General features: G+C 40.3%; 1 protein-coding gene and 1 long non-coding RNA gene across 8 annotated transcripts in view; both read right to left on the minus strand.

Moving 5' to 3' along the window:
• Positions 1–13,909, minus strand: part of LOC126068310 (ral guanine nucleotide dissociation stimulator-like) — a 1,065,244-nt gene that overhangs the window by 627,909 nt on the left and 423,426 nt on the right. The gene's annotated exons all lie outside the window — the stretch shown is intronic.
• Positions 1–13,909, minus strand: part of LOC126068357 (uncharacterized) — a 41,585-nt gene that overhangs the window by 22,844 nt on the left and 4,832 nt on the right. For all 4 annotated transcript variants that reach the window (XR_007515622.1, XR_007515620.1, XR_007515623.1 and 1 more), the window contains 2 exons: positions 3,423–3,481; positions 2,095–2,325 (listed from right to left, as the gene is read on the minus strand). This is a non-coding gene — a long non-coding RNA (uncharacterized LOC126068357). The remainder of the gene's footprint in view (positions 1–2,094; positions 2,326–3,422; positions 3,482–13,909) is intronic.

A 13,909-nucleotide genomic window follows, 5' to 3' on the forward strand; every position in this document is an offset into this window, starting at 1 on the left:
AGAAATTACTCAAAACAAAAAAGCATCCCTTGGCAAGCTGACAATCACAAGGATTGTTTACAAAGAAATCAGGCAGGGTTCTGCATTTTGTACTTCTGTGAAGAACTGGTAGCAAAAATTTGAAGGCAGTCAATTTACTGCTCTTAAATTTTTCTAAGAAGCAAGTACAAAGCCTCTTACCTAGCCTACCTATGGTTTAAAAAAAAGAGCTGTGGGTTCCAAGTAAGTAAAAGGCCAAACACTTCCCTGTTATGTCAACTACTAAAAAAAAAAAAAAAAAAAAACCTAAAAGGCACTGCTATTATCAGCCCAGCCTTCCTTGAACAGTCAAAAATAAATAAGATGCCAGAGGATGTTTAGGCTTTCAGTACACACCCCACTCCATACACACAAACAATAAAACAATCTGTTCAGCCTGTAACAAACCAAAACACCAGTTGCTGTCCAGTCAGTTCCAACTCATGGCAACCCCACGTATGTCAGAGCAGAGCTGTGCTCCACAGGGTTATCGACAGCTGTTTTTTTGTAAGAAGATTGTCAGGCCTTTCTTCCAAAGCACCTCTGGGTGGACTCCAACCTCCAATCTTTCCATTAGGAGCTGAGCACGTTAACCATTTGCACCAGCCGGGGACTCCCATAATAGCGGTTTTCTCAAACTGTTGCTGTACAAACCTCACAGAGAGCTCTCATGATTCCCTCTCCACATCACTCTGTCACAAATTTGTAAATATTTCGTGCTTGCAATGAAGTAGCTTCTTGGATACAAACAGCTTTTAACTGCCCAAAAGAATGAAGGACCAATTCCAGAGAAAAAGGCAGATTCACCTTCCTCTTTGAACCTGTGATTTGTCACTGCCATCTCTAAGCATTCAGAGCCCAGTCTTTGCAAAGTCGGTTCCTAAAGGCTCAAATTGAATGACAAAACTCTAAATAAACGTTTCCAATGGCTACCACCCCACAGCTGTAAGAATAAATTTCAAGCCCCTTAGTTTAGAATTGCCCCTATATACTCTTCCTCCCCTAGTCTCAGCTCCTGCCATCCCTCCTCAGTCCTCATCAACTAACAGCATGTATAAAATCATCAGGCACATAATCCCCAGCTGACAAGATGGGAGGATAAAGATGAAAGTCAGAGACTGTCTCTGCGCTGCGCCACAGGGCCCTCTCCCAGACCTTAACTGAAGTCTTTCTTTGCTTGTATTCTTTCTTATTATAACAAATGGGTAAATGTAGGTACAAGTAAAGGAGCCCTAGTGGCACAACGGTTAAGCCCTCTGCTGCTAACCAGTGGTTTGAGCCCACCCAGTGGTTCCACAGGAGAAAAGACCTGGCAATCTGCTCCCGTAAAGATTATGGCCTAGGAAACCCTATAGGGCAGTTATACTCTGTCAAAAGGGTTGCTCTGAGTTGGAATCAACTCAACAGCACACAACAACAACAAATTAAAAAGTTTCTGTGAATTTTATAAGCAGTTATAGAGAATTAGCAAACCCAGGGGGCAATAAGCCAGCAGGGGCTAGCAGGACAGAGATTTGTGAAGACCCAGGTCTGGGCAGCTGCGTGACAGAGAAAGGCTGCACAGGCTAGTTCCAGGGGACGAGAGAGAGAGAGAGGGGCCAGCTGGTCTGAAGTGATGGGAGTTGTGCAGACTTCTGAGCCTACGGCTGGTACCCAATGACCTGGCCCTAGGTGGCCAGGGATGAGGTCTAGTTTAACTCTGGGTGGTAAGGGTAAGAGAGACAAAGTGCCATGCAAGTGGTGACAAGGAAATGACAAAGGTGAGGTTTGCCCACCTTGCCCCTTTAGCAGTGCATACACTTTGAAAAACACTGCTCTAACCAGGACTCTGCAAATCAAAAGGTCAAGGATTCTCCAGAGGTCAGTTTGTGGCCAAACTGAACCGATCAACTCAGCGAAGTAGGCTTAATACAACAAAGCTCAGGTTCACTGAAAGAACCAAGAATGAAAGAAGCTGTGGTCAGAGAAAAGAAATTTCAAGTTCAGAACTGCAGCTACAAGGAGCAAAGAGAGGCACAAGGTGAGCAGGTAAGGAGTTCACTTGACATTAATTGAATCTGTAAGCCAGTAACTTACCAAACCTGAAACTTGAGACTGTTGAGTCGATTCCAACTCATAACGACCCAACAGGACAGAGCAGAACTGCCCCACAGCGTTTCCAAGGAGTGGCTGGTAGATTCAAACTGCTGACCTTTCGGTTAGCAGCTGGGTTCTTAAACACTATGGCACCAGGACTCCAGTAATTCATGAGAACATGCAAAATAGTCTCTGTAGTGATCAACTGTAACAGTCAAACCGTCAGAGCACCTAAATTTAAGTGAAGGTGATATACAGAAATTCAGTTTTATGATAAAAGATAAGCTAAAAGATAACTTATTCTATTAAAGGACTTCATATTTCAAATCATTTACAGTAAGTTTCTTTAAAATAACAAGTTCATCCATTGTTAAGTGAGTAGATTAGCCATTACTGAACATATACACAATCACACAGAAACATTTCTATAGGACATACAGCCCATATTTCATTTCCCCCCTTGACTAGCTTCTCTATTAGGAAATACTCTAACCAGTTCTCTCTCACTGTCCCTGCTACAAGATCACATGAGAATGTCTGCAAGGTTACATAGCTCCTTGGCCTCATTTACTCAAGTCTCTTGATCCCAGACATCTTCCCTATTTGAATCCTGCAGGCTCTCACAGACACGCTAGTTTCTAACTACTTGCTCGTACCTCGGATTAGGCTACTTACCTGTCTTGCCTAACTAATATTACACTTGCTACTCTGATCTAGTCACCTGGTTTCAACCCTACTGACGCTGCAGTTGCTTACATATCCTTTAAAAGCCAACTGTTGTTAACAAACAAGTCCAACAAACTCCAAGAACATGGCACGCCTATTTCTCCAGGTTGTGGCTCTCACTTGCTCAGCCTTTTATAGTTCTCCTGGGAACACTTTCCACATGCTGGTAACGATCCAGTTTGACACTGCAACCACACACTGCCTAGCGTGTAAGCTTTCAAAACTGGGGGATATCCCTAAGTATTTAGAGAACTATGCAATATAGAAGACTCTTGTTTATTATTCATATACAAATGCACCCAACTACACACACACACACGCATGCACGCACGCACGCACACACACACAGCTACTAACCTTAAGGGTGGAGGTTCGGACCCACCCAGTGGCACTACGGAAGAAAAACCTGGCGATCTGCTTCCATAAAGACTATATCCGAGAAAATCCTACAGGGTGCAGTTCTACTCTACACACATGGAGTCGTCATGTCAGAATCAACTGGACAGCCATGGGTTTGGCAAGACAGATAGATAGAGCTTTCCAAGTCCTGTTTGATTAATTATGTGATTTTACCCCATGGAACTTACACAGATTTCGCATACCATGTTTATGAAGAAAGTAGGTTCTTTCTGACTTCCACCATTCCCAATCCAAAATTTCCCTGCAAAGGAAGAGGGAAAGAGTAAATATCATCAATAAGGTTTTCTTCACATTTTTTCTTTGTTAATTGCAGGCAACATTTAACAATATAATCTGCATCAAGATGAAAATTTATAGTTCTCTTAAATAATTTTCTTAGTGATGGAGATTAAGAAAAGGCACATGTTCGGCACACCCCACGGAACACAAATCTACCCAACATGTCCTTGTGGTTTTCGATCTTCTAAAGGGAATCCACCAAGCGCTCCTTGGAAACTCTGTCCTATAAGGTCACTAGGAGTTGGAATCGATTCAATGGAAGCAGGTTTGGTTTCTTTCGTTTAAAGGGATATTTTAAAGAGGTTATGTATGACTCCTGTCCAACGAGTACAAAAGAGAACAATATTACAAAAGGGATATAAACATCGAGAAGGACTCCACCCACTCCACCTTGGGTTCAATTAGCCACTTCTCCCTTGGCGCTCCAAAGTACAGGTAAGACACTTGCCCTTATCTGAGTCCACCTTATTCCATACCAGAAGGCAGACCCTTTGTTTTATATATAGATGTATCTCCAGCATCAAAGACCAGGAGGCAGTAAGCATGCAAATGTTTGTCATTTAATAAAATTATCAGGATGTTAACAAAACCATTTCCATTAAAATTATTACAGAAAAAAAAAAACACAATATTTACCTACAGTCCCTGTAAGTCAACAACTGAAGACTATTGTCGTCAGGTGCCATCGAGTTAGTTCCAACTCACAGCGACCCTATGTACAATAGAATGAAATACTGCCCAGTAACCGCGCCATCCTCACAATTCTTGCTATGTTTAAGCCCACTGTTGTAGCCACTGTGTCTATCTATCTTGTTGAGGGTCTTCTTTTTTGCTGACACTCTACTTTACCAAGCATGATATCCTTCTCTAGGGACTGGTCCTTCCTGATAACATGCCAGAAGTACACGATCTCACCATCCTCGCTTCTAGGGAGCATTCTGGCTGCTACTTCTTCCAAGACATATTTGTCTGCTCTTCTGTCAGTTCACGGTATATTAAATATTCTTCGTCAACACCGTACTTCAAAGGCATCAATTCTTTCTCAGCCTTCCTTATTCATTGTCCAGTTTTCACATGTATATGAGGCAACTGAAAATACCATGGCTTAGGTCAGATGCACCTTAGTCCCCAAAGTGACATCTTTGTTTTTTAATAATTTAAAGAGGTCTTTGCAGCAGATTTGCCTAATGCAATACGTTGTTTGAAACTGAAGACTACCACATAAATGAGTTTAAAAATACAAATGGCATAGACAAAGGGCCATGGTTCCCAAACTCTGATCCTTTAATAGTAATCTAAGAAACCATACTGGCTAATGTAACAATGGATGGTATAATACGTAAATTCCAAAACTGTGGCATAACACAATAGTTTATTTTTAATCCCTGCATACAGAAAGACCAAAATCAGTGTTAATGATCAGTTTGAGGAGGGTGGAGACGACCCAGGCTGACAGATGCTCAGCTCTATTTGACCCCTCGTTTCCAATGTTGCTCTGTCATACCTACAACTGCCAGACAGCAGGTGGGGAAGAGAGAGGATCGATCGAGGGGGCTTCGTATTTGCGGTGGATAAAGTGACACTCAACACTTCTGCTTAATTTCCTATGGAAAGATCTCAATCATATGGCCATCCCCAACAGCAAAGGGACTAGTAAATATAGGTTAGCTGGCATCAGGGATAAAAAGAAACAAGCTTGGTAAAGAGCAAGTCTTTATCACAGAAGTTTTTAAAAAATACAGATTCTAAGGTATTATCCCAGATGATTCTCATTCAGCAGGCCTACCAGGACCCAAAGAACCTGCATTTAATCTCGCCAACTGACTGTGATGTATGTCCAAGTTAGGAAACACTGGCTTAGGTAGTAAAGACCATGAGGCAAATGGGAAAAGCAAAACAAAAAATTTTCATGTTAAAGTTTAAAACAATGTACTGGATAAAAGGAAAACTAAAGGATAACGAAAAATTGAGCTAATTCTTCCCTACTTTGGCCTGTAACAGCAGCCTCTCGTAGCTTTCTTCCTACCTCTTGTAGCTTCATTTCAGGTTTCCTTTTCTCTATTCATCCTATAGTCTCCATTATACTCTCACTGACCGCGAGCCCTGCTCATTCCTTGAGTGACCTCATTCACGTTAATTATCACCTAAAACATTTTTCTCTGAATCCAGCCTCACATTTAACCACCTAGGATTTCCAAGGTGGTGCAGACGCTGAAAACACTCGAATACTAACCGAAAGGTTGACAGTTTGAACTCACCCAGATGTGCCTTGGATGACAGGCCTGATGACTGGCTTATGAAGGATGACAGCCTTGAAAACCCAGTTCTACTTTGCACACATGGAGTCGCCATGAGTCGGAATCAACTTGATGGCAACTAACAACTATAACACTTCTCCAATGTAGATGTCCTGCTAGCATCCCAACATATCCAAATATGAATTCATCTTCCTGCCAAACCAGTTCCCTCTGTTTGTTCCCTAACCACCTAGGCCGCCTAGTTAAAACCATAGGAATCATGGAGGTACTGTCCTGCTCCTTCAGCCTCTATAATCCAGTTACCAAGTACTATCCATTTTTGACTTCCTAAAAATCTACCATCTATCCCCACTTAAAAAACAAAAAACCAACACTGTCACCAAGTTAATTACAGGACACAGCAGAGCTTCCCCACAGTGTTTCCAAGGAGCGGCTGGTGGATTTGAACTGCCAACCTTTTGGTTAGGAGCCACAGCTCACTGTAGCTCTTAGTCACTGTGCCACCAGAGCTCCACTGCCACTGTCTTATTTCAGGCTTTCTTTTCTTTTCAAATGATAGAACTACCAGTTCCCCAACCTCCAGCTTCATTTTCAACATCAATCTATATATTCTACACTAGCTCTCCTTCCTCACGATTTGTTCAAGATTCACATCTGACACTGATTTCCTGCTTCAGATCTTTCAGTGGCTCACTACTACTTTCAGAATAAAGTTCTAACTCCTTAGAACTTAGCTCACAGGATCTTCGTGATACGGCCCCTGCATATCTCCAAGAGGGTCCTCTGTTGACACACCGGGTCCTCTGTGTTGGAGCCATTCTTACCCCAGACATTTCTCCAAACATATTCTCGTATCCTTTGGAGTCTGGAATAGCACTCAATGTACAGTAAATGAATCAATCAAATGAATGCATGAATAAAGTCGTGCTGAATTTGGAATGGCAGACTGGTAGCTAACTGGAATCATCAAATAAGCAAATGTCAGAGAGATTAGAACTTAGGTGAAAATTCAAAACCAGAATCACAAATTTGAGAATCACTAATAAAAAAGCAATATTTAGAAATCTTGAGAATGGACAAGTTCCGACAATATACGACCTTGGCTAAAGCCAGGGGATCTTTCCTTCTAGTTATATGGCTATATCATGGACCCAAGGTGGGAACTTCTTATCCATGTATAAGAAGCTACCAGTCAACGAACTAGAGATAGAAGGGAACTTCCTGAAACTGATAAAGGCCATCTATGAAAAACTCACAGCTAGCATCATACTTAAAATAAAAGACTGAATGCTTTCCCCAGAAGATCAGGAACAAGATAAGGATGTCTACTCTCACCACTTCTATTCGACACTGTCCTAGAGATTCTGCTCAGGTCAATTCATCAACAGGAAGAGATAAAAGGCTAGGCTGGAGAGAAGTAAAACTCTCTCTATTCACAGGTGACATGATCTCATATACAGAAAATGCTCAGGAATCCATTCAAAACTATTAGTACTAATAAACAAGTTCAACAAAGTTGCAGGGTACAAGAGCAATATACAAAAGACAACTGTATTTCTATACACAATAAACAATCTGAAAATAAAATTAAGAAACTTGTACTCTGGAAACAACATCATTGAAAGAAATAAAAAAAAAAACTAAATAAATGGAAAGACATCCCATGTTCATGGGCTGAAAGACAATATTGCTAAGAAGGCAGTATTCCTCAAACTGATCCACAGATTCGATATAATTCCCATTAAAGTCCAACAGCCTTTTTGGCAGAAATTAACAAGTTGATCTTAAAAGTTATGTGGAAATGCAAGTAACCCAGGAAAGCCAAAGTAATCTTGAAGAAGAAGAATAAAGTTGGGGGACTCATGCTTTTCAGTTCCAAACTTACTACAAAGCTACAAGTAATTAAGACAGTATGGTACTGATATAGCCCACTGGAACAGAATTGAGAGGCCAGAAATAAATCCTCACATTTACAGTCAGTTGATTTTTGACAAGGATACCAAGACAATTTAATGGGAAAAGAATAGTCTAGACACACAAAAAAATGAAGTTAAACTCCTACCTCATAGCATATGCAAAACTTACTCAAAATGGATCACAGACCAAAACGTAAGAGCTGTAACTATACAACTCTTTGTACTAGTTTCCTAGGACTGCCATAACAAATGACAACTTGGTAGCTTACAACAAAAATTTATTTTCTCACAGCTGAGGCCAGAAGTCTAAAATCAAGGTGTCTACACAGCTGCCCTCCCTCCAAAGGTTTTAGGGGAGACTTCTTTCTTGCCTCTTTCAGCATCTCAGGCTCCAGTCGTCCTTGGCTTGAGGGTACGTGATTTCAATCTCTGCCTCCATCTTCACATTGCCTTCTCCCATATGTTTCTAGGTCTCTCAGTCTTCTCCTTTTCTATCTCTTACAAGGACATTCCACTGGATTTGGAGCCCACGCTAATCAGGGTGACCTCATCTCGAGATCATTACCTTAATTACATCTACAAAGACCCTCTGTCCAGGTAAGATCACATTTACAGGATCCTCAGGTATGGACTTGGACATGTCTTTTTCAAGACCAGTGTTCAACCCACTACACTCTTCATGACTTTGAGTTAGGCAAATATTTCTTAGATGTGACAACAAACGAACAAGTAACCAAAGAAAAAATAAATTGGGCTTCATCAAAATTAAATACTTTTATGCTTCAAAGGACACCATCACAAAAGCAAAAAGACAGGTTACAGACTGGTAGAAAAATCTGATAAATGTTGTATCTGATAATGGACTTCTATCTAGAATATATAAACAACTCCTACAATTCAATAATAAAAAGACGAATAACCCAATTAAAAAAGGAAAAAAGGATCTTAATAGATACATCTCCAAAGATAAGACAATCACAAAGGACATATGTTATTTAATCCCATTTATACAAAATATCCAGAAAAGGCTAATCTACACAGACAAAAACAGTTCAGTGGTCATCTACAGCTGGAGAGGATACGCATTTAGGGACTGACAGCTTAGAGGTGAGGGGTTTCTTTTTGGTATGAGAAAAATGTTCTAAAATTGATCGTAATGATACTTGTTCAGTTCTGTGAACTGAACTGTATAATTTAAATTGGTAAATTATATGGTAGGTGACTATATCTCAATAAAGCTACCTAAAAAAGAAAAAGTGATCAAATTTTTCAATCCAGAAACTGATGCAAGGGAAAAGGCTACCTCTCCAAAGTAATTTGTGCTCCCTACTATAAAATATATTAAAAAAATATAAAATATACAAAAAAAATTATTTATATTTTATACTATAAAATATAAAACCAATCTCTCTTTTTTATACCTTAGATAACAGGAAATGAAGTTAAATGTAGCGCTCAATTGTAATAACTCTCATTCTAAGTTTTAGAACAAATATTTCTTACCTGATTTTACTTTTTAAGTATTTTAATTATCCTATGCTGCATGTTTTAATGTTATCTGTGGCCTTAAACCCTTACAAGTACAAAAGATTGACTTTTAAGCTGATAATAAACTAATAAATTAAGTGGCCTTTTCCCTAAAGCTGTGAAGTAATAACTGCATCCAGACTGTTTTCTATGCCAATCAGAAAATACAGAGAAGAATGTTAGTAATTTTTTCTTTTTTTTTTTTAATGAGCTTCAAATAAGGAGGATAGTTATCATATAAATAAGAATGGGGAATGGTGGAAATAAAAACTAAAAAGCATAGGATAATTGTAATCATTCTAACTTTATATTTGTACACAACATACTAATAACCGGAGATTTCATTAAATTTTGTTCTCAATCAGAAGTATTACTGTGTGAGTGATTTGATTTCATGTGGCCGTCTACCAGGAACATTATCCAAAACAAAACGACTTCATCCCGAACTACTCTGTCCAGACACACAGCATTTTTCCAAGGTCACTTCACCCCAGAGTACATTCACAAAATATCAATTTTATGTTAGACTAGAATAATAAAAACCAAATAACAAGATAAAATGCTGAAAAACCTAACACAACCCAAATCTAAACACCTGGATTCTCTGATTCTTTTTTACTGCCTTAATCAATGTTTGACTTCATTTTCATGAAGTTTAATTTATCCTGCTGGGACTAAATAACAACGACAACAAAAATATACAATTAAAAAAAAAAACCCAAACCAAACCCTGTGCCATCGAGTCAATTCCGACTCATAGCAGCCCTATAGGACAGAGCAGAACTGCACTATAGAGTTACCAAGGAGCACCTGGCGGATTCGAACTGCCAACCCTTTGGTTAGCAGCCATAGCACTTAACTACTACGCCACCAGGGTTTCCAAAATATATGACAGTCACTCTCAATTGTACTTACAAGTGAGCCATTAATATGGCTATGTGGGACCTTTAAACATATACTCACTTCCGTTCAAACTTTGGTTAGTACTTAATGTCCTCAGTTTATACTCAAACAGATTACATACAATCTGATTTACAGCAATAGCCACCCAACTGGCCTTGGGTGTTTATCTGTCTGTTGTAATCTACTCTTCTAAAACCTGTAATACAGTGGTAATTTAACTTTCAGGGGTCATAGGCCCCTCTGAGAATCTAAAAAAAGTTATGGGCCCTCTTGAGTAAGTACATATACTCACATTTCTCTCCAAGTCCTTCACAGACTCTAAGAAAGCATAGCTATAATGACTTCTCATTGCCTACCAATCAAATCCAAACTTCTTAGCCTGATATTTAAAGTACTTCATAATGTAGTCACAGTTAACCTAGGTAATTTATCTCTCGTTGTTTTTCAACTACTTGCACCAATCATGGCACTCTCTCTCTCTTTACTATTCCAACACAGGCACACCATCCTCTTTCTGGCTTGACCTTATGGTTCCCTCTTTTTGCTTTCATGCACAACTGTCTGCTTTTTACAAATACTTCCAGGTAAACCTAAAAAACCTCCCCTGCCGGGACGGTGTCCCTCTGTCCATGATCAGATCATCTGCTCCTTTCTGAATTCTGAGACAAGTTACCTACATCTCTTATAGAGTTCACCATGTTCTACCTTGTATTATACCAAAACCCTTGTTGCCGTCGTGTCGATTTCTGACTCATGGTGACCCTATAGGACAGAGTAGAACTGCCCAATAGGGTTTCCAAGGAGCACCTGGTAGATTAGAACTTCCAACCTTTTGGTTGGCAGCCATAGCCCTTAACCACTATAGCACCAGGGTTTCCTTGTATTATACAAAAAGTTAGGAAACATAAAATACACTTGTTCATTATATTTTCAAATAATATGCTTTTTATGTTTGTCTTCGACCTCCACAACGCTTTTCATGTGAAGTATCTCACACACTCTGTATTTATTTGTATCTTTTCTCCTCTCATAGCCAATAAGATCCTTCAGGGCAGACACAGTACCTAATGTGCTCTTGGGTGTCCCACAGTCACCAGCAGAAAAGGAGTACCCTTGATATAAAGTACCTCAATATCTGGGCCTCAGTGTTCTTCAGACACTTCATGCATTCTGTACCCCAAATTACAAGATTTTTCAAGGATCATCTTCCCCTGTGCCTCCATAAACAAAGTTCAAAGTACGATGTTCTACCCCCTTAGTGGGTACTAGATCAACCGTGAACTTACTAAAATAGTAGTGAAGTTATTCTCTCTACTCACTGAGATATGCCAACCCTACTATTATGGATTGAAATGTGTCCCCGTAAAATGTGTGTCAACTTGGGTAAGCCATGATTCCCAGTACCGTGTGATTGCCCACCATTTTGTGATCTGATGTGATTATCCTATGTGTCGTAAATCCTAACTGCTATGATATGTCAGATGGATCCTGGCTGAAAGCAGAGAATACCAGAAGGATGCTTACCTGTGTTTTATTGACTATGCAAAGGCATTTGACTGTGTGGATCATAACAAACTATGGATAACACTGCGAAGAATGGGAATTCCAGAACACTTAATTGTGCTCATGAGGAACCTTTACATAGATCAAGAGGCAGTTGTTCGGACAGAACAAGGGGATACTGATTGGTTTAAAGTCACGAAAGGTGTGCGTCAGGGTTGTATTCTTTCACCATACCTATTCAATCTGTATGCTGAACAAATAATCCGAGAAGCTGGACTATATGAAGAAGAACGGGGCATCAGGATTGGAGGAAGACTCATTAACAACCTGCGTTATGCAGATGCCACAACCTTGCTTGCTGAAAGTGAAGAGCACTTGAAGCACTTACTAATGAAGATCAAAGACCACAGCCTTCAGTATGGATTATACATCAACATAAAGAAAACAAAAATCCTTACAACTAGACCAATGAGCAACATCATGATAAAAGGAGAAAAGACTGAAGCTGTCAAGGATTTCATTTTACTTGGTTCCATAATCAACAGCCATGGAAGGAGCAGTCAAGAAATCAAAAGACACACTGCATTGGGCAAATCTGCTGCAAAGGACGTCTTCAAAGTGTTGAAGAGCAAAGATGTCACCCTGAAGACTCAGGTGCACCTGACCCAAGCCATGGTATTTTCAATCGCATCATATGCACGTGAAAGCTGGACAATGAATAAGGAAGACCGAAGAAGAGCTGACGCCTTTGAACTGTGGTGTTGGCAAAGAATATTGAATATACCATGGACTGCCAAAAGAATGAACAAATCTGTCTTAGAAGAAGTACAACCAGAATGCTGATTAGAAGTAAGGATGGTGAGACTGCATCTTACACACTTTGGACATGTTGTCAGGAGGGATCAGTCCCTGGAGAAGGACATCATGCTTGGCAGAGTACAGGGTCAGCGGACAAGAGGAAGACCCTCAACGAGGCGGACTGACACAGTGGTTGCAACAATGAGCTCAAGCATAACAACGATTGTAAGGATGGCGCAGGACCGGGCAGTGTTTCGCTCTGTTGTGCACAGGGTCGCTATGAGTTGGAACCGACTCGACGGCACCTAACAACAAAAACAACAACATAATATTAATGAGGCAGGACACGATCTACAGAATTGGGTTGCCTCTTTTGAGATATAAAAGAGAGATGGGAGCAGAGAGGAGACAGACCTCATTATCGCCAAAAGAAGAGACAGGAAAGGGCGCATCCTTTGGATCCAGGTTCCCTGCACTGAGAAGGTCCTAGACCAGGGGGAGATTGATGACAAGGATCTTTCCCCAGAGCTGATAAAAAGAGAAAACCTTCCCTTGGAGCTGGAGCCCTGAATTCAGACTTCTAGCCTCATAAACTCTGACAGAATAAATTTCTGCCTGTTAAAGCCATCCACTTATGGTACCACCCACTTATGGAGCACTAGATAACTAAAAAGCTTGTTCATAAAAACCTTCAACATATCAAGAATTCTCACCTAATGACCACTAACCCAGAAGGGAGCCCCAGTTATAAAACAGATTCAGAAAACATACATAACAACATCCCAAATTATATATGCAATACATACATTTTATGTGTATATATATGCCTTTGAGTTGTGGTGTTGGCAAAGAATGTTGACTATACCGTGGACTGCCAAAAGAATGAACAAATTCATCTTAGAAGAAGTACAGCCAGAATGCGTCTTAGAAGGGAGGATGATGAGACTTCATCTCACATATTTTGAACAAGTTATCAGGAGAGACCAGTCCCTGAAAAAGGACATCATGCTTGATAAAGAGATTGTTGTCGTTAGGTGCCGTGAAGTTGGCTCTGACTCACAGTGACCCTATGTACTACAAAACAAAACACTGCCCGGTCTGCACCATCCTCACAACCATTTTTATGCTCGAGCCCATTGCTGCAGCCACTGTGTCAATCCATCTCATTGAGGGTCTTCCTCTTTTTTGCTGACCCTCTCTTTACCAAGCATCATGTCCTTCTCCAGGGACTGGTCCCTCCTGATAACATGTCCAAAGTATGTAAGACATCGTGCTACATCAGGAAATGAAGGTTCTGAAAGCTTGACTCCATCCACATTATTAAGGTGGACTCTACTTTGAGGAGGCAGCTCTTCCCTAGTCATCTTTTCAGTGCCTTCCAACCTGGGGGGCTCATCTTCCAGCACTATATTAGACAATGTTCTGCTGCTATTCATAAGGTTTTCACTGGCTAATTCTTTTCAGAAGTAGACTGCCAGGTCCTTC

Source organism: Elephas maximus, chromosome 27 (assembly GCF_024166365.1).
Source record: "Elephas maximus indicus isolate mEleMax1 chromosome 27, mEleMax1 primary haplotype, whole genome shotgun sequence".
Lineage (NCBI taxonomy): Eukaryota > Metazoa > Chordata > Mammalia > Proboscidea > Elephantidae > Elephas > Elephas maximus.